The sequence below is a fragment of the Akebia trifoliata genome, chromosome 8, assembly GCF_017979445.1.
Source record: "Akebia trifoliata isolate Shusen 1 chromosome 8, ASM1797944v1, whole genome shotgun sequence".
Taxonomy (NCBI): Eukaryota; Viridiplantae; Streptophyta; class Magnoliopsida; order Ranunculales; family Lardizabalaceae; genus Akebia; species Akebia trifoliata.
Window position 1 is genome coordinate 17061355 of NC_141382.1, and position 19130 is coordinate 17080484.

The 19130-nt window shown below is 33.1% G+C and overlaps 1 long non-coding RNA gene across 4 annotated transcripts; it reads right to left on the bottom strand.

The window, feature by feature from the left end:
* Positions 1-13663: 13663 nt before the first annotated feature.
* On the bottom strand, positions 13664-18533 carry LOC147396318 (uncharacterized). Of its 4 annotated transcripts, XR_015180818.1 has the most exons (5): positions 17224-18533; positions 16784-16827; positions 15483-16435; positions 14401-14492; positions 13664-14321 (listed from the first exon to the last, which is right to left on the bottom strand). It is a non-coding gene; the product is annotated as an uncharacterized LOC147396318 (long non-coding RNA). The 4 variants fall into 4 exon arrangements; XR_015180820.1 differs by having other exon boundaries at positions 13664-14492; positions 16797-16827; positions 17224-18532; XR_015180819.1 differs by having other exon boundaries at positions 13664-14492; positions 16793-16827; positions 17224-18532.
* Positions 18534-19130: the final 597 nt, after the last annotated feature.

The following is a 19130-nucleotide window of genomic DNA, read 5'->3' on the forward strand; positions in this document are numbered from 1 at the left end:
TCTCTCTTTTATCGAGGCAAAATGACGATTCGATAGTAATGGATCTTGATGAAAAGGCAATGGGAAACCCTTGGACGTCAATCAACTGAGTTTGGGTTACTTGGAGAAGAAGATAATGAAATAAAATAATAGGTTTATTATTTAATAAAAAGTTGGAGGGGTATTGTTGGTATTTTTTTATTTGTCTTTATTTTGATAATAACTCGACTTTCCGAACTCAGAATTTTGTGAATAAATATTCTATTCATTATAATTTTTCTTTACAGACCTAATGGAATGATCAAATTTTATTAATTCTTATTCTAACAAAAATTCATTTTTTAGGTCTTGTCTAACACAAAAAAATGAGGATTTTGTAATTTTTTCGTCCGAACTCGAATTCAAGAGTGCTTACAGGGTAAAGTATGTTTTTCGATCATTTTGAATCCAATAGCAATGTTAGATTTTGTTAAAAATGAACATAACAAAACTCGAGTGTTTTACCCTAAGTTCTTTAAGAATTTTCTCAAAATTTTACTATTATTACATTGATGGTGGAGTAGGGACTGAGGATATCGACCACTATAAATCTATGTCTCTTGTGTAATTTGCATCTCTCTAAACTTTGCTACTGAATGTTATTTGTAAAATTTGGTTGTCTATTGTTGTTATTATTTGATTAATTTTTAAATTAAACTTGATTATTTAGAATATCTATTCACCCCTATGTAGGTATTATTGTGAGTTATTTCAATTGGTATCAGAGCAAGGTTACACCTATTTTAGGGCTTAACATCCCTGGTGTGTGATTATTATATTATGAATATGGTTATGAGAGGGGAAGAAAGCTCAGTCTCTTGACCACCATATTTTGATGGAACACACTATGCGCATTGGAAAGTTCATATGAAACTCTTTCTCAACGCACTTGATGAAATGTATGGAATGTAATGGTAGAGGGATGGAGTGAACCTACAACAATAACAGTAGTTAATGATGTTTCTACTTCCATTAAGAAAAAAAGTTTTTATTGGACTATTGATTAATGTGAAATGTTTAATGTAAAACCCCGAATTTTTAATTCGTATCTCGAGGAAAAAATAAATAGTAGAATTTTAAGAAAATCTTGAAAGTGGGACTTAGGGGTAAAACTTTAGGATGTTTCTGATCATTTTTAATGAAATCTGACCTCACCATTGGATTCAAAATGATCGAAAAACATACTTTAGCTTATAAGCACGCTTAAATGCAAGTCCGAAAATAAAAGTTACAAAATCCTCAATTTTCGGGTCGGACCAGGCTAACTAGTGACTTGTTGGTAGAGAAAAAATTATTAAGATTAGATTACACCATTGGATTCGTAACAAAAAATTATTAGACATGGACTATTTATTTGTCATTTTTGGAGACCAGAAAGTCGAATTATCGTCAGAAATGAAAACGACATCAAGTTTTGGAGTCACCTTAGGCCAAAAATGTAAATTTTTGATAGAAACATAATTTGTAGAAATTGACTGTACCATTAGATCCGGAACAAAAAATTAAGCAAAATAGAGTATTCATTTGTCAGTTTTGGAGTCCGGATGGTGAAGTTATCGTCGATCAAAACAATTGACAAAATGTCGAATTCATCCCAAATTTTATATAAATAATATTTTAATTTTTTTTTATCTCATCTTCCCCAAACTCGTCCATACAGCTGTGATAATAAACGAAAAATTCATTTTTTCTTCCGATCTTCCACCTCAGATCCCTCTTAAACGGTCCACTTTCGACGATTGTCGCAGAAGAAAAAAAGATCCGCAGTTACGTTCTCTACAAAGCCCACCCAACCTCTTTCCATTTCACTTTCTTTTTCATCCAATATCGTCAAAAATCAGCTGTATTTATATATAGGAATTTCAAAACTTTGACCTCGGATTTCGTCCGTTTAGGGGTCAAATCGTCTTCCGACGCAGAAGGGAAAAACGTTTACAGCCTCATTCTCTACATAACTCAACCAAATTTCTTCCGTTTTCTCGTCTTTTTCAACCTGTATCGTCAAAAATCAGCCGTACGTATATACGTGGATTTTGGAAACTTCGACCTAGAATTTCATCGATTTCGGGGTCAAATCGTCCTCCGTTGCAGAAGGGAGAAAGGACGACGACGTCGAGATCTTCAAAATCATCAGGCCAGATTCAAAAATCAACCATTTTGAAGTTCAGTCCATCTCGATTTTCGCACCAATTGCCTTGATTTCCGCGCACACGCTTCGATTCTTTCGCCTAGAGATAGTAAGGAACTTTCAATTTCTATTAGTAATTGTAGATTGTGAAAATTACATTTAGGATTTTATCGAAAAAAATTTGATGTATTTCCAAAATATAGAATTCTTTTGTTATTTAAAAATTCACGCCAGAAATTGCATGTTTGATATGTTTAATTGTAATTTTTAACAAATTATACGTGGGTAGGGTATTTTAACGGGTTATTTCCATCAATTGGGTCTTGTGCACTGCTCGGACCCCATTTTGATATAAAATTTGTATTCTTTTTCAATATTATTGATAAAAAAAATAAATTTTATAGTTGAAAAATGTGATTTAATATTCAATGAACTCATATTGAGTTGATGAATATCAGAAAATGGATATTTTATTGAAGAGATTGAAAACTGTAAAAGTCAAAAAAAGGGAAAAATGGTGTGAAACGGTAAAATGTCAGAGTCACACCCGAGGGGTGATGTCAGCATTTTACGTTGTTGTGTTGTATGTAGGTTGGTGAACAGATATCCAGGGATAATATTACTGGTTGCATGTTTATTTACTTTCTGTTAGCGCGAGGCGCTGTTTACGTTTCCGTTATGTTATTTATTTTAGGCCGGGTGACCACACTTGCATGGTAGGAAACTGGATATCCATTCTCAACCTTGTATTGTTAATTTTTCTTTTTATTTTCAAAGAAAATTTCTGATTCGTTTTCAAAGAAAAGAAAATAATATATATATGTAGCTATTTTGTGAGCTGTTAAAGAGTCTGTTAATGCTTGAAGGGATAGTGCGTCATATCATCCGGAGTGGTGTACTATCCTGGGATGTACGGTAGGGACCACCAAGCTCATACGTGGTATGGGACGCGTATGAGAGTGGAGTCACAACTGGAATCTGGGATATTCCTCTCTATCTTTACCAGTGAACTTGTAATGTAAATGTGGTCGTATACAAATGGTTTGTATATTTGAGAATCACATGTACGCTTGATAGGCATAGACGAAGATGATTAGTCAGTGATCACTAACAATCTATAGTAGTCGAACGTTCTGATACATCGAAAAGAGACCCATTGCTTACGGTCACGTCAAACGGCCAGCCTGAGCCGGATAAATGGTCAACCAAGCGTGGTAAACAGCGACCAGCCACAAAATCAGGAACTAAAAGCCAGAGAAGAATTGTAACATCATGTCCCGACTGGGAGCGATCCAGTCGTGAATCCCAACTCTCTAATTCCAATACTCCACCATTGTGTATTATGTATCTGTTGCTTATTTTGATATATAAAATGAAATCTATGTTTAATGTTTCCATTTGATCAATTAGATTTGTATAAAAAGAGAATGTTATAGTGAGTAATGATGATCGATGTAATGTGAGTTTTAAAATATTTAGTTGCTCATCCTTGACTATATGTACCAGTTAATCGTAGTTTATTCTGTAAAATTTTGCATATGTTAAAATGATTTAGTATGCTTATTCGTTCATGTTAGAAGAGGTTATTGGTAGAAATTGTGTTCTTCCTTACTGGGTAACCATTGTTACTCACCTTTTCCTTCTCCATTTTTTAGTTTCAGATCCGGAGTTTGGCGAAGCAAGTATAGAGCACGAATGAGGATCATCTGGTTGGTCAGATAGACAACCAGAGTCCGTCACCTGATAAGTACTAGGGCTATACCCCCTAATAGTGTCAGTTCCTCCAGGTAATCTTATGGATTCTGTCTTGAGTGTAAGGAATTCTGTTAGACTGAGAAATTTTGTATAATCCTGTATTCTGGTTATTCTTCCGCACTCTGATATTTCGTACGTTATTAGACGTATATAGGCTTCCGCTAGTACTATATATTATTTGTTTATATGCAGGATTGTATGTCGTTTATCAGGTACATGTTGAACGCCTTGGAATGCTAACATAAATAGAGGAGACCATGCCGAAATTTCGAAGTGCCACCTAGTACCTCGAGATCTGACATGGGGATTTGTGTTAGCGTTTGGCGGGGCGCCACAGATGGTATCAGAGAATAGTATTAGATCCGTATGGGATACTGATCTACTGTGTTTTGAGGAGTTGACTGATACCATAGACATTAGTGATAATCATAGAGTGTCATTAGGAATCTGATATTCGAGCTCATTAGTAGTTCCGTAGTGGGATTGCGAGCTCTTCTGTGTCTAGAAATCCTTAGAGCTTAGCAAGCGTAGAATAAGACTATAGGTTCATTCTGTTAGTAATGAAAATAATATTCATTACTAGATTCGTTATTATACTAGTAGTTAATACTTCTATGAGAATGATGTTGGTGTGGTTTGGAGAAGTGCCTTGCTTCTGATAAAGTGAAGATTTCTGAACTTATAGGTTAGGAAAGATGTAAGGAAATATTGGTGCAACTGGACCCGTGACAAGGAGTCAAATTGGTGGGGAAGACCTACCTGGGTCGAGTAAATTCACCAAGTTAGAACAGTTGATAGAAGTAGTCTCGGAGTTATCCCAAAGGCAGGCTCGTATGGAAATTAGACAATCGGAGATGTTTGAGGCTCAAATGATTATGGTGGGTCAACTGACAAAGAGATTAAAGAGGATAGAAGAAAAGCTCGACTACCATCTTAAGGATAAATCCCAAAAAGATTCGAGGGTAAACATCCCAACACATGGAGGACAGCGAGAAGAAGTAGGGATATTACAATCATCGCCTCAGAGCCTATTTGAAGAAAGACAGTTAGAATCTAATAAGAGGCAAACAATTACGAAACTAGCAAAGTCACGGGGAAAACAACCATGCATAAGAAGTGAGACTATAGAAATATCTGCCAAAGAGATGGAAGAGTTTTACAAGAAACAACAACATATAATATTAAATCAGTCAAAAGAAATAGTAGTGGCATGTTACGAATGTGGTAAGTTAGGACATAGAGGGGAGCAATGTTCCGGTCGACGTCAACCGATTAAAGATCCGTGGCTAAGAAAAATGTTAGATGGGCCAACTCAAGAAACAATAAGGCCACTGGATTTTAACACAATTGATGAAAAACTTTTGTCACCGCAATCAGACTGAACTAGCGGTCGAAAGCAAAAAGGAATGGAATTACAGATATCCCGGGGACATATTAGTCAATCTCAGACGTCTCTTCCTTCCAGATCAGATTTAGCTAAGAGACCGATGTATTCAAGACCGAGTGCCTCTGAACCCGTATATCCATAGTACCGAGCTCTTACTCCACTCTCGAGTTACATGGTTTCTTCATCACCGACTCATATAACAATTGAGACTCCAATGATGCCAATAAGGCTAAAGGAACCAACAAGGCAGGTTCAGAGCCTACAGACCCCAATCCACCAACTATCCGCTTCACAGAGATCTACGAAGACATGATCGTTGACATGCTACGCATGTGGTCAGGTGGGACATATTAGGAGAGAGTGCCCTCTATCACAGTCGCAAGCAAGGGTTGTGACCCAATAGAAAGTACCTGTCTCTGACGAAATTTTGGAAGGTACGATTTCTAATTATGATATTAGAAAATTAGACTTCTATTCAATGTTGTTTCGTTTAGATCATATGCTTCTGATAAGATTATGCACACTTACGAAAGTTAGAAATTGTCGAGATAGGCCGAGTAATAAAACTGTCTACGCCACGAGAAGACTATGATTGACAAAAGGTTGTTGAGTACTAGGAGACAAAGAATGCTGACGAGATATGCACATTAGAGTAGGGTAGAAAAGAACATTATACGGGGAAATATGTGTGTGGGGATGAGTACATCTATAACATGGTAATAATATGGTGTTGGGTTTGTATGCATAAAGGCTAAAAATATTTGTTGGTAAGTGATGTTTAGGATGATACCTTGTAAAAAAAAAAGGAGATTTTTTTAGAAAAATTAGATAAGAACCTACAGAGTATAGGTGTGCAATCTAAAACTGAAATTTGGTAGGCGATCAAAATGAATGAGTATTTGGAGGTAAACTCGACGTGTAAATGATGAATTTCATTAGGAAAGGTAAGGGGTAGATTTATGAATAGTGGAACATGTTGGATTTGGCAATTGGTTAAGCTAAGAGTAGCGTTAAAATGATTAGAATTATAGTAGGGAAGAGTTAGATAGAAAAGGTAGTTTTGAAAGCAAGGTAAGTCAATGTAAAATGCGAGAAGGAATGATTTTGTGACAAGGTTGCATTGATGGTGACTTAATAGAATTGTGAGAAATAGATGGAGAAGGTAAGATAGCAATATTACTTGTGAACTGAAAGTCATGAGACATAGTTGTTAGATTTCTAAAAGTTAATTGTGGTACTGTCAATATTGGATGATAAGTGAAAATATGTATGATTTAGGCAAAATATAAAGTTACATGAATAAGGATTAATTGATATTACAATGATATTTAAACAGTAACTGGTCAATACTGTAATTTTGGGAGTAGAGAAAGAAAGCGTGTGACTTGCAGTTTATGGGATCGTTTAAAGTAGTTGAACATATTTTGAGCAAGTTCACCGGATGTTCCACGTGTCCATGTTGAAGAAGTATTTGTCAGGCCCTTCACACGTGGTTAGTTGCGAAACAATTTAATTGATGTAAGATTTACCTTCTTGATTAAGGTTTTAAATTATGAAAATTATGAGGAGATGTCACGGTAAGCAGAAATAGAATACTGCATTGAATATAAAGATATTGGTGTATTGAGAATAGAGATTTTAATGCAGTTTGTGAATCTAGTGTTAGTAGATATTTGTCTTATAGTAGGGATATAATAAGTGTAAAGGTTGTATATTATTTTATTAAGGAGTATTAAATGGTATGCAAATAGTAGTAATGTGTTTGCGATAAGTCTATGCAATGAGGAGTAATAATCAGGATAAGTATGAGTAAAACATAATAGACGGTGTAATTGATGAGAGAAGTAAATATAAAGAACAGAGAAGATTTGAAGGAATTGTTGTTGATAGATATTACGAAGGAAGTGATATAAGCTGAATTGATTGTTATCTTAGGGTTATAAAAATAATGGATTGGTTGGAGTATGAGTTTGAATTAGAGCGATTAATTAATGAATGTGTTGGGTTGACGAAATATGGGAGACATAAGTCTACGAGTTATAAATGAGATTGGATTGGGACTAAGAATAAATGGTAATTGAAAATAGATGTTGTTCATTATACCTGTCGTGTTAATAGAATCGCGACAAAGCTCTATAAGATATGATTTTAATTTCGAGGACGAAATTTTTATTAAGGGGGGGAGAATGTAAAATCCCGAATTTTTAATTCGTATCTCGAGGAAAAATAAATAGTAGAATTTTAAGAAAATCTTGAAAGTAAAACTTAGGGGTAAAACTTTAGGATGTTTCTGATCATTTTTAATGAAATCTGACCTCACCATTGGATTTAAAATGATCGAAAAATATACTTTAGCTTGTAAGCACGCTTAAATACAAGTCTGAAAATAAAAGTTGTAAAATCCTTGATTACCGAGTCGGACCAGGCTAAAATAGTGACTTGTTGGTAGAGAAAGAATTATTAAGATTAGATTACACCATTGGATTCGTAACAAAAAATTATTGGACATGGACTATTTATTTATCATTTTTGGAGACCAAAAAGTCGAATTATCGTCAGAAATGAAAACGATATCAAGTTTAGGGGTCACCTTAGGCCAAAAATGTAAATTTTTGATATAGACATAATTTGTAGAAATTGACTATACCATTAGATCCGGAACAAAAAATTAGGCAAAATAGAGTATTCATTTGTCAGTTTTGGAGTCCGGATGGTGAAGTTATCGTCGATCAAAATAATTGACAAAATGCCGAATTCGTCCCAAATTTTATATAAATAATATTTAAAATTTTTTTTATCTCATCTTCCCCAAACTCGTCCATACAGCTGCGATAATAAACGAAAAATTCATTTTTTCTTCTGATCTTCCACCTCAGATTCCTCGCAAACGGTCCACTTTCGAAGATTGCCGTAGAAGAGAAAAAGATCCGCAACTGCGTTCTCTACAAAACCCATTCAACCTCTTTCCATTTCATTTTCTTTTTCATCTAATATTGTCAAAAATCAGTCGTATTTATATATAGGAATTTCTAAACTTTGAAATCGGATTTCGTCCGTTTCGGGGTCAAATCGTCTTCCGACGCAGAAGGGAGAAACGTCCGCAGCCTCATTTTCTACATAACCCAACCAAATTCCTTTCGTTTTCTCATCTTTTTCAACCTGTATCGTCAAAAATCAGCCGTACGTATATACGTGGATTTCGAAAACTTTGACCTCGAATTTCATCAGTTTCGGGGTCAAACCGTCCTCCGTCGTAGAAGGGAGAAAGGACGACGGCGTCGAGATCTTCAAAACCACCAGGTCAAATTCAAAAATCAGCCACTTTGAAGTTCAATCTGTGTCGATTTCCATATTAATCGCCTCGATTTTCGCGCACACGCTTCGATCCTTTCTCCTAGAGATAGTAAGGAACTTTCAATTTCTATTAGTAATCGTAGATTGTGAAAATTGCATTTAAGATTTTATCGAATTTTTTTTATGTATTTTCAAAATATAGAATTCTTTTGTTATTTAAAAATTCACGGCAGAAATTACGTGTTTGATATGTTTAATTGTAATTTTTAACAAATTATACGTGGATAGGGTATTTAACGGGTTATTTCCATCAATTGGGTCTTATGCACTGCTCGGACCCCATTTTGATATAAAATTTGTATTCTTTTTCAATATTATTGATAAAAAAATAAATTTAATAGTTGAAAAATGTGATTTAATATTCAATGAACTCATATTGAGTTGATGAATATCAGAAAATGGATATTTTATTGAAGAGATTGAAAACTGTAAAATTCGAAAAAAGGGAAAAAGGGTGTGAAACGGTAAAATGTCAGAGTCACACCTGAGGGGTGATGTCAGCATTTTACGTTGTTGTGTTGTGTGTAGGTTGGTGAACAGATATCCATGGATAATTAATGACTATCGCTAATGAATCTGTTCAGAATTTAGATGAAAAAGATAAAGAGGAAGCAGATGAAAACACATTTTGCATTTTTGAAGCTTACGATTTTTTTTTTATATCAAGAAAGTATTAAGAAAGCCAAAATTGTAAGTGAACTTAAATCATATTTAAAAAGGGTAGTAAATGAAAACTCTAAATTATCACTTAAAAATCTTGACTTTAAAAATCTGATTAAACTGAACCTAAAACTAAGTTTCGATTGCAATAAATTTTGAGAAAAATTAAGACTTTGCGAAATCACTTTAAGAGAAAAGGAACACAATATTAATGAACTTTCAAAACTTAGCCAAATTATGAATAAAGAAATTATCCAAGTTGAAGCTAAAATTAAGAAACTTGAAGCTAACAAAATTTTTTTTGGTAATTTCTTTCAAAGTTCTGAAACTCTTGATAAGTTATTGAGTTTAAATTTTTTGTGATAAAAATGGTTTAAGATATTTTCAAGATAAATTTGTACCTTCAATATCCAAAACTATTTTTGTTAAAGCAAAATCTTCACTAGGAAAAATCAATTTTTTCCAAAGACCTATTAATCATCCTCAACATGTTATGAGATCTAAAACTGTTATTATTGTGGAATTACAGGTCATATGCAATTTGAATGTTGAAAAAAATGATCTTAAGATTCAAAAAGAAAATTTTCTAAAAATTAAAGAGATATTTTAAAAAATAACTGAACTCAATAGAAAGTCAAGACTAATTAAAGCAAAAAATTAAAAAAACTAAATCATATAAGAAAACTGTGTAATATCCTGAGATTCCAATTCATATCTCGTTGAAATCAAATATTGAAATTTTAAGAAAAATTCTTATAGAAAAACTTAGGATATAATTTTCATATCTTATTCTATTTATTTTTAATAAGATTTGACTTCACCATTGAATTCAAAATGGTTGGAAAACATATTTTAGCCTATAAGCACATTCGAATTCGAGTTCGGACGAAAAAATTATAAAATCCGCGAATTTCATGTTAAGTGGGACCCAAAATGGTGAATTTTTCTTAAAGTAAGAATTAATAAAATCTGATTACATCATTAGGTTCACAACAAAAAAATATAGAAAATAGACTGTTCATTCATCGAATTTTGAGTTCAAAAAGTCAAGTTATCGTCGAAATAGAAATAACGAAAAAATACCAACTTTACCCCTAAAGCCTTTAAATAAAAGAAACCTGATTTCTTTTATTTCACTTTTCCTTCTCTCTAATAACCCCCAAGCCCTAGCTATTGAGAACCAAGGATTTCCACTCTTTTCCTTCCTAGATCCGTCAAGGTCGAGTGATCGTTGAACTTCGACGACAAAGAAGAAATTGAAAAGGATGTCGAGTTCTACAATCTCACAATCTTTGAGTCTATTGTCTCTTTCATTATTTCTGTCCCTTACCAAAAATTAGTGAGTGTGTGTTGATACATCCCACTTGGGATTTCTTTTACTTGGGAGAAGATTCGTATTTCATCATAGGAAAGAAAGGGAGTGTCGTCATCAAGAGTATTACAACACCCGATCATTTCGCATCCAAGACCACCAACCTCGACCTTCGTACCGTTCCTTGCTTTCAATCAACCATCAAAAAATTTTCATGTAGGTTGTCTTCCCTTCTACCTCCTAATTGTACAACAACTTCATAGAAAAATACATTTGTTTCTTTAGATATTTGATTGTCTTACCAAATTTCGAGTTATTCGTTAAATTGTACATGTTTGAATGATTTTAATCATGTTTGCGTGATTATTTTCGATTCATTTTGACTCATTAGATGTTATTTAAGTTGTTTATAAGTTAAATAATGTTTTAAAATCAAATATATAACTTTTGTAATGATTATGATTGACTTTTGGTGAAAAAATGAAAATCAATGAAAATGTTAGGGCATTCTCGCTTGCTGACGGCGCTGACGTCAGTCACTAATGTTGTCGCTGTCAGCCGCCGTCATATCCAAAAACTTCCAAAAGTTAAAAAATAGCTTCAGCTTTATTTTTCCCACAACTTATACAGTATTTTTATACCTTTATTTCCTTAAAAACATTTAAGTAAATGTCCTCTTTATTTTTCTCAATAAATGTCCTCTTTATTTTTTTTTCATTACTTTATGTTCTTTAATGAAATTAAGATTTTACCCCCCATTTGAAAACTTTGGAAATAGTTTTGAGATCCAAATCTTATCATATCAAAATGTAATTTTTGGTTTTAAGAACAAAACGTAAATTTTGACATTTTCGTTTGATTTTCAAAATGCGATATCTTTAGCGTTACTTTGAATTAAGTTATAAAAATTACATGGTGTTTCTTATGTTATCAAGGCTTTCATTTATAAAAATCCATTTTCAATTTTGATAATTTTGAAAAAATCACTCTTTCCAACATTTAGTTAAATTTTGATAGTTTTTCTAATTTTATGTTTTATGAGTTTATCGCATTTTTCTGAGTTTTTCGACTCAACCAAAACCATCAAATGGAATTGGTTGATGCCCTATAGGTCTTGAATAACTTTAAAAATAAAGATACTTTAATATATATATATATATATATTTGTAGGAAGTTAGACGATGGATTGATCGATTGATTGATTAATGGATAGAGAGAATGTATGTTCTTGACTAAATGATAAGACAATGCCTCTAGTCTTATGCAGTAGCCATGCCACATAAAACATGATAGATAGATAGATGCATGGATTGATAGATTGATGAAAAGACAGATGGATGTCACTAGAAGACACTACAAAGTTTACTTGTATTTTCTGTAAAATGAAATTAGTATATAGTTTACAAAACAAACTGTTTTATTTACCAAAAAAGAGTTGTAGAAAACGTAGAAAGAGTGATGCGTTGTTGTATATCCAGAAGCAGCGGGTCAATCTAGGATTAGCACTAGATGTCATATGCACTTTGATAGTATGAAATACTTTAGAGCATATTATAACTTCTGAGATCCAGGAATTTCTCATACTTCTTTTTTAGGGAACCTTGTGTGTATAAAGACGGTATCTGTATAGTGTAGAGGTAGGCGGGGTTCACATGTATTCTCTTGATAGGCTTCAACGTGAGGGGTCTCCTGAACTAGTTAGTGTTCATTGTTAGCCAGTAGTCGTCAAACAGTCGACCTTACCTTTAGTTGAACTTAATATTGGATTCTTAGTCAACGACCAGTCTGAGCCAGATAAATGATCAACCAACCGTGGTATGCTAGACCGACGAAAAAGTAAGATTATAACGATAGGATTCCATGTCAGATTTGAAGTTTAGAATATCGAATTTACTATTGCCAAGGCGGTTATATTGACGTGATCCTTCGTTCTCTTAGCGACTACATCGCCGTGTTCGTATTATGTATCTTTTCGTTATTTGTAATGTTGATAGATGATTTCTATTTGAAGGCTGTATATGCTACTTTAAATGATAGATTGAAGTTTATTACAATTGCTTACTAATTATACTTAGACAATTCTCGTATATTATTTTATAAAAATTCTACATTATTTAACTGTTTAGATGATTACTCGTGCATGTATGACTCGTTATTAGAACCACTATGTGAAAAAAGCCCATATTTGACGGTCTTAGTCCGTCAAATTTTGAAAAATTTAATGGACCATCCTGTCAAATATGATCGTCGAATATTTTCTTGTAGAATTTTTTTTTGACGACCCTAAATATCAAATTATTGGAGAATAAGTTTAAAAAAAATAAAAAAATCCAGAGAGTATGACCGTCGAATATGGAGATTTAATAAACAATAGGACGGTCCTCTAATTCACCAATCACAATAAACGAAATAGTAATAAAAAAAATAAAAAATATATATAAAAAATAAAAGAAAAATCATAAAACAAACTCCATATTAAACTAAATAACTCAAAATTTATATTATATATTGAAATTTCATTACTAAACAAATTCTAATAGAAGCAATTGGGCACTTACAAATGAAATTTAGTCACATAATTACTTAAAAATAAAACATAATCAAAAGCAAATGGTCGTGATGCTTTTGATCTCTTCTGGCTTTCTCGGCTCTATCATGTCCTCTTATTTTCCTCAAGGTTTAGATTTCCTGTACATTACCATTGTTCTCAAAGAAAAAAACTTTCGCCTTGTCAAATTTCATGGACTCAAATAAGAAGGTTATTAAAGATAAAATCACAAAAAATAGCAATCAGAAATGATAAATTCACACACCTGAAAGTTCATAACATTAACATCAGAGCAATCCGCACACTTGGAGAAAGGTCTCAATAAAAAAAAATGCACTAATATCCCCACAGAAATTCATTCTCCACAACTAAATCAACAGACAAACATCCATCCCCATCTTTTTGAATAAACTTATAACAATAAATAATCAAAGACAAGGGGAAGTAATGGTGAGTATATGAAAAGTGTGATTTACTCTTTGTGGAGCTGGTTCTAGGGCAATGAATAAATATTTAAAGTTGGGTTAGTTGACTCTTGACAGTTTCACTCAAAATGGCTGTTTAGATCAAACGTTTCATTTCAAATGGTCTTAACAAGGGCAATATCCAGGAAAACAAAGTGTTTCTAGTATTTTGAAAACATAATTTCTTCTCAAACTAAAGTAGTTTTTGAACTAAAACGATGATAAGAATGTAAACAACAATGTTGCCGATCCAATGCAATTTACAAAAGCATGAATCAATTACTTCAGTTAAAGCTATGCAACAATCATAAATCCAATTATCCTATAAGAACCAGCTCATTAGGAGAAAATTTAATCATCACAACAGAACACTCTAGTACTCTTAAGGAGCAAAAGGAGTTCAAACACTTAAAAGACCCTAAGAATCAAATTCAGCGACTTTCTGCCCGATAATTTGCATTATATTTTTGACCATCCCCAAGAATTAAACGAAACTATATAGCTGGAATCACCCCATTGAGACAACTTACACCCTAAGAGACTCTTAGTCAAGAGACCCATCAAATAGTGATTCCTATAAGAGTAGGGCTAACTGTTAGCATACCTGTCTAATTTTAACATAATTGTTTTGCAACTTGGTGGCTGAGGATTTTATCAGTTGAGGGTGGCATTCTGTCCGACAATATTGGATGTACCTACAGATATCGGAACTTATAGAGATCTACAACATGGGAATTTGACAAAGAAGGTTTAAAGACAGATAAATAAATTTACCTCTTCAACCAATTCTCTTCTTTTGGGGCTCTAGTATCACTGAAAGCTGCATCAGCAGTGGCATGAAGTTTTATGATGTGGCTAGCTATAAGCTGCAAAGAGAACAAATCCAGTTAGTTAATCTGTTGGATTGAACAAAGATCATCTTTCATAATGAGCAACAGACATGGAATTAATCTAGTTGGCCTCATACATAAGATGAGGATTTTTCATTGAAATGTTGATTATATAAAAAGGACAATTCTAAACATCACTCTAATCTTAGTTAGTAATAGTAATTAAAAAGGAACTCTGAAAGCAATCCAGCAAGTTTTAATGAAGATCACCAGGAGAAAAAATAGAAAAAAAGGATAAAATGCATTTAATAGAGATGCATAATATGCACAGATCTTACAATGTAAACTATAGATTATAGATATGCTTGAATTAAAACTGTGAAAATTAAACCCTGGCCTAGATTACATCACAGAAGCAATTAAGATAAAAGAAAGAACACAATAAGAATTAATGTGGTTCAGTAATGCCTACAACCATGGATTAGATGAGAGTATTTTTTTTTTTGCTGTTTGTAATTGTGATCAGTCATCAACTCCATTTAAAACATCTAACACAAGAAGAACATTATTAAAAGAGTCTTTCTATCCACAACCAGCTCACATGGTCATAAACCTGAAATCATCTCAATCAACAAGACTACCTCTCTCTTTCTTTTTTTTAATAAATAAAATTCATTTACAAGAGAAGGTTGAGATTGACTAGAAAACATAGAAAAGTGAAGAGATGCACGATACAAGGCCAAAGCCTTGGACCCCAAACACTAATCAACAATAATCCTACAATCCTTATCTCATCTACTAAAAAAAAAATTACACCCCTAAATTCTTTAAACCTCATTGATTGGTAATTTTAATAATGTAATTACAATAAATAAATTTAGTCCAATGTGCATGAATACCTATGGATTTAAACTAGAATAATTTAGTGTTTTTTTACAAGATCATTCCTCATTAAATAAAAAATAAATCTCAAGCATTTGAAAGTAATATATATATCTATATATATATATATATAAGACAGCATACCTAGAGCCCAGTAAGGAATGAGAGCAGGTCGACCCACAAACTGGGTATATTGATCCACAACAGCCAAAGGTGTTGAACCTACAAAGAAATAGAAATCCAGTAAACCCCCAATGATCTTATAAGTTAAATAACTCCCTTTGTAAAACACATCTATTCCATTGTTGTTCAACAACAGAACTCCATGAGTTGAAGCCTTTCCACCTACATTTCTAAGATCCATGTAAACTAGATGGGATCCATATAAATCAGCATTAAGATTAATAGTAGAGATGTCAGTTGTATACAAAGTGTGCGAATTAGTGGAATTAATCTTAATCCCTTTGGGTTGTGTGTCCAAGACCATATAGTGAAGCATCACTAGGCAATTTGGTTGATATTTCAAGATATTGATCTTTAAAAACCAAATTTCCAAATGGGTCTGATTCATCAAAGCTAGAATTGAAAGGGATTTGCCCATTTGATTTCCTTTACATTGCAAACCTAAATGGGTTTGAAGTGTAGCTGATTAGATGAGCTCAGGTCCCTGAAATCTCAGAAGCTGTTAAGGGTATTTTCCTTGATTTTCCAATAGTTTTCTTCAATGAAGGTGGTTATTCTCTTGGTAATAATTTGTATGGTTCTTCTCTTAATCGATCTTGGGTTTCATGCCTAAAAAACATAAAAGGTGAACAATTAGTAAAAAGTCCATATAATGTATTCATACTCTTCTAGTGTGACATCATCTATGTGTAATGTGCTCTTCCCACTAATACAACAAATAATCATACAATGAGTAGTTAATGTACAGTAACTACTTCAAATTTGCAAGTTTTCTTTCTTTTAGTCTAAGGTGTTCAGGCTAAAAAAAAAAACAGTAATTAAAATATTTTTCATACCAATCATATGATATAGACAAAGAAGGTACACCATTAAAGAAAGCCTCTCGAGCACCACCTACTGTCCAAGAGTAAACACTGCACGTCGAAAAATGAGGGAGGAAGCACATCAGATAGTGTGGCAAACACCAAATCATGATAAAATACCAAAGCTGGAATAAGAACCAAATTGTTAAGTGCTAAATTACTGTGTGAGAGAACCTTAAGGAAACTGTCATAAAGCTCAAATAATATGGTTTTCAATTTCCATAGTCTTAACTATATTGTATTCTTATCCCAAGGACTACCTAATTAAGGTATAAAGAATATTTCTTATTATGCTCTTTTCAATAAAGGCAATACATTATGATTAAGAATATTTCTCTAGTTTAGTTAGTAGTAAGGTAGCTATCATAAAGAAGGCAAAACACTGAATATGGTACTAACACGTGATACCCACAGTTGCTACCCATGTTGATGCCACTGATTACCTGTGAACACACATAGGACAACATATTAGCAACTCAAAAAAATCGAAAAAAATTTATAAGCATGATGTAATGACGACAAGAAAAAATATAAAATTATCGCCTAAACTGAACAACATCTAGCAATTTAAAATAACATAATCAGAAAAGTGATCAAACAAGTATTCACAATTAAGTAAACATGTTTATAACTATTAAGTTTTTTTTTTTTTTTTAAAAGAGAAATTTCAAGATTGCAAACAATATATGAAGTTTTTTCATCTAATTAGCAACGTATTTAACCATTTGAGTGCAACTCAAGATGATCCAACTAGCAAGGTTAAGACTTTGAAAAACGACCTTTAACCTATTAATATAAAATTAAAGTTAATCCCATGTCATAAATAATATTACCACTACCTACAGTCATCACGTTTGTCTCATCAGCTTCTCTTCATGATGACTCACATTTACATTCACTCCAAAACTTTGTTACTTGTTCAAAGGAGGTAGGGAGATACCACAAAATTAATCCGAAAAGACAGCACCAACCCTGAAACAAAAGAAGCACACAGAAAAGTAACCGCTTTGAGCATGGACCAAACAATCTTAATAAGATGTTCACAAGCGTCCAATCATTTGTCCCAATCAATTGTCCAGTCTGAGGATCAAACCTTGGCAAACGAATACGTGGACGTTTGATAGAGACAAATATCTGTAGACATGAGCTGAGCAAGTTGAGAAGTTGGGGGAAAAAAAGATCATAAGTGTTCCATTGAAGTGGCTTAGTATGCCACTTACAGCCAAAGTCATCCCAGCGAGGTAAGTGTAGGTATCACCAATAGAAAAAATTGAAGGACGAAACCAGTCACACATATATAAACCCACAGTAATGCAGAATAAGGGTAGGACAAAGTAAGTACACAACGCACGAGCCTGTTTCCACTCAATGTTCACAGATGTTTCGATTTGCGTCACATTATGCATCAAAATAAAAAATGCAATAACAGCCATTTGGCCCACTTCAAGGCCATTTATACCGGAATGAAATTTGATGGAGTTTGAGCAAAAAAACACCAAAATCCCTAGGTAGACTTTGTAAATATATTCTAGTTCCAAAATCTCTTGCCCAACATATTGAATGAGAGGTTTTGGTACATCGACGGTAGTAAGTCTACTATATGCCACCAAGAGAGGAAGAATTGCAGATAAACGCAAAAGGAAATTCACTTTACTAGGCAGATGGAGGATATCGTTGATAAATCCAAGTAGAATCATGAAGTAGATAGATACTAATGCCACATCGTATTCCACAAACCACTTGGTGTATGATGCATTGATAAAACTAAAACACCGAAATAACATTGCCATGACTATGAACATAATTCCGGCAATGTAATCCAAAATGGAGGTAGTTTGATGATGGAACCTCTAGGATTAGTATAATGAATGTAGATGGATTTGACTTGGTATAGATAGATATCCTCAATTATTACTGCAACGATACAAAGAACGATAAAGCTCGGGGCCATGTTTGCATGATCAAAGCCATGAATTCTGTTTCCTTACAGATATGGCAGTTGATGGTCTTGATGAACATCCAAAAGACGATAAGAATGAAAACAAACAGAACAATCATATGCATTATAGGTGGGAGACAATACTAGATGTCTAAATAAAAAATAAATAAACAAATACAATCCCAACTAGGAGAACTAATAGTAAAAGTATTTGATCAAGTCAAACCTACAATACATTTCAAATTGAAGTAATAAATTAGGTTAAACAACAAACTAGCAACTGCATATGTTGTTGCTCCTTCAATTTCAACTTTTTTGACAGAAATAGGATGACACCAAGTAATGCTATGACTGATAGCTGATTTTTCCCTGAAAAAAGTTTAGATAAAGACAGTACTTGCATTAGTATTTTGTATCAACAAATAAAACTACATTCATTTGTCCTGCATTACAAGACACATGACCACCACACACCAATCTAACTCACTCAATGTCTGCTTGCCACTTGAATAAGACATAGTCCAAAATGTTACCAATTGAAAGATCCTAACAGTGCCATGAGTAAAGCATTAGATGAAAGACTCGGGTACTTTATATTTTTTTATAAAAATGGTGACATTTTGAGATTTTCATAAGCACGTCATGTTCTCTATACAACAAGACTAAGATAAATAGATGTAGTAGCAAGTGAAATTTCATTACATTTCTTTTAGCATTAGATGATAACTGATCTACAAGGATAAAATTTCATTGGGCAAGTCAAATTTCATTTGACCTGCTTCAACCTGCTATCTCTACAGAATTATA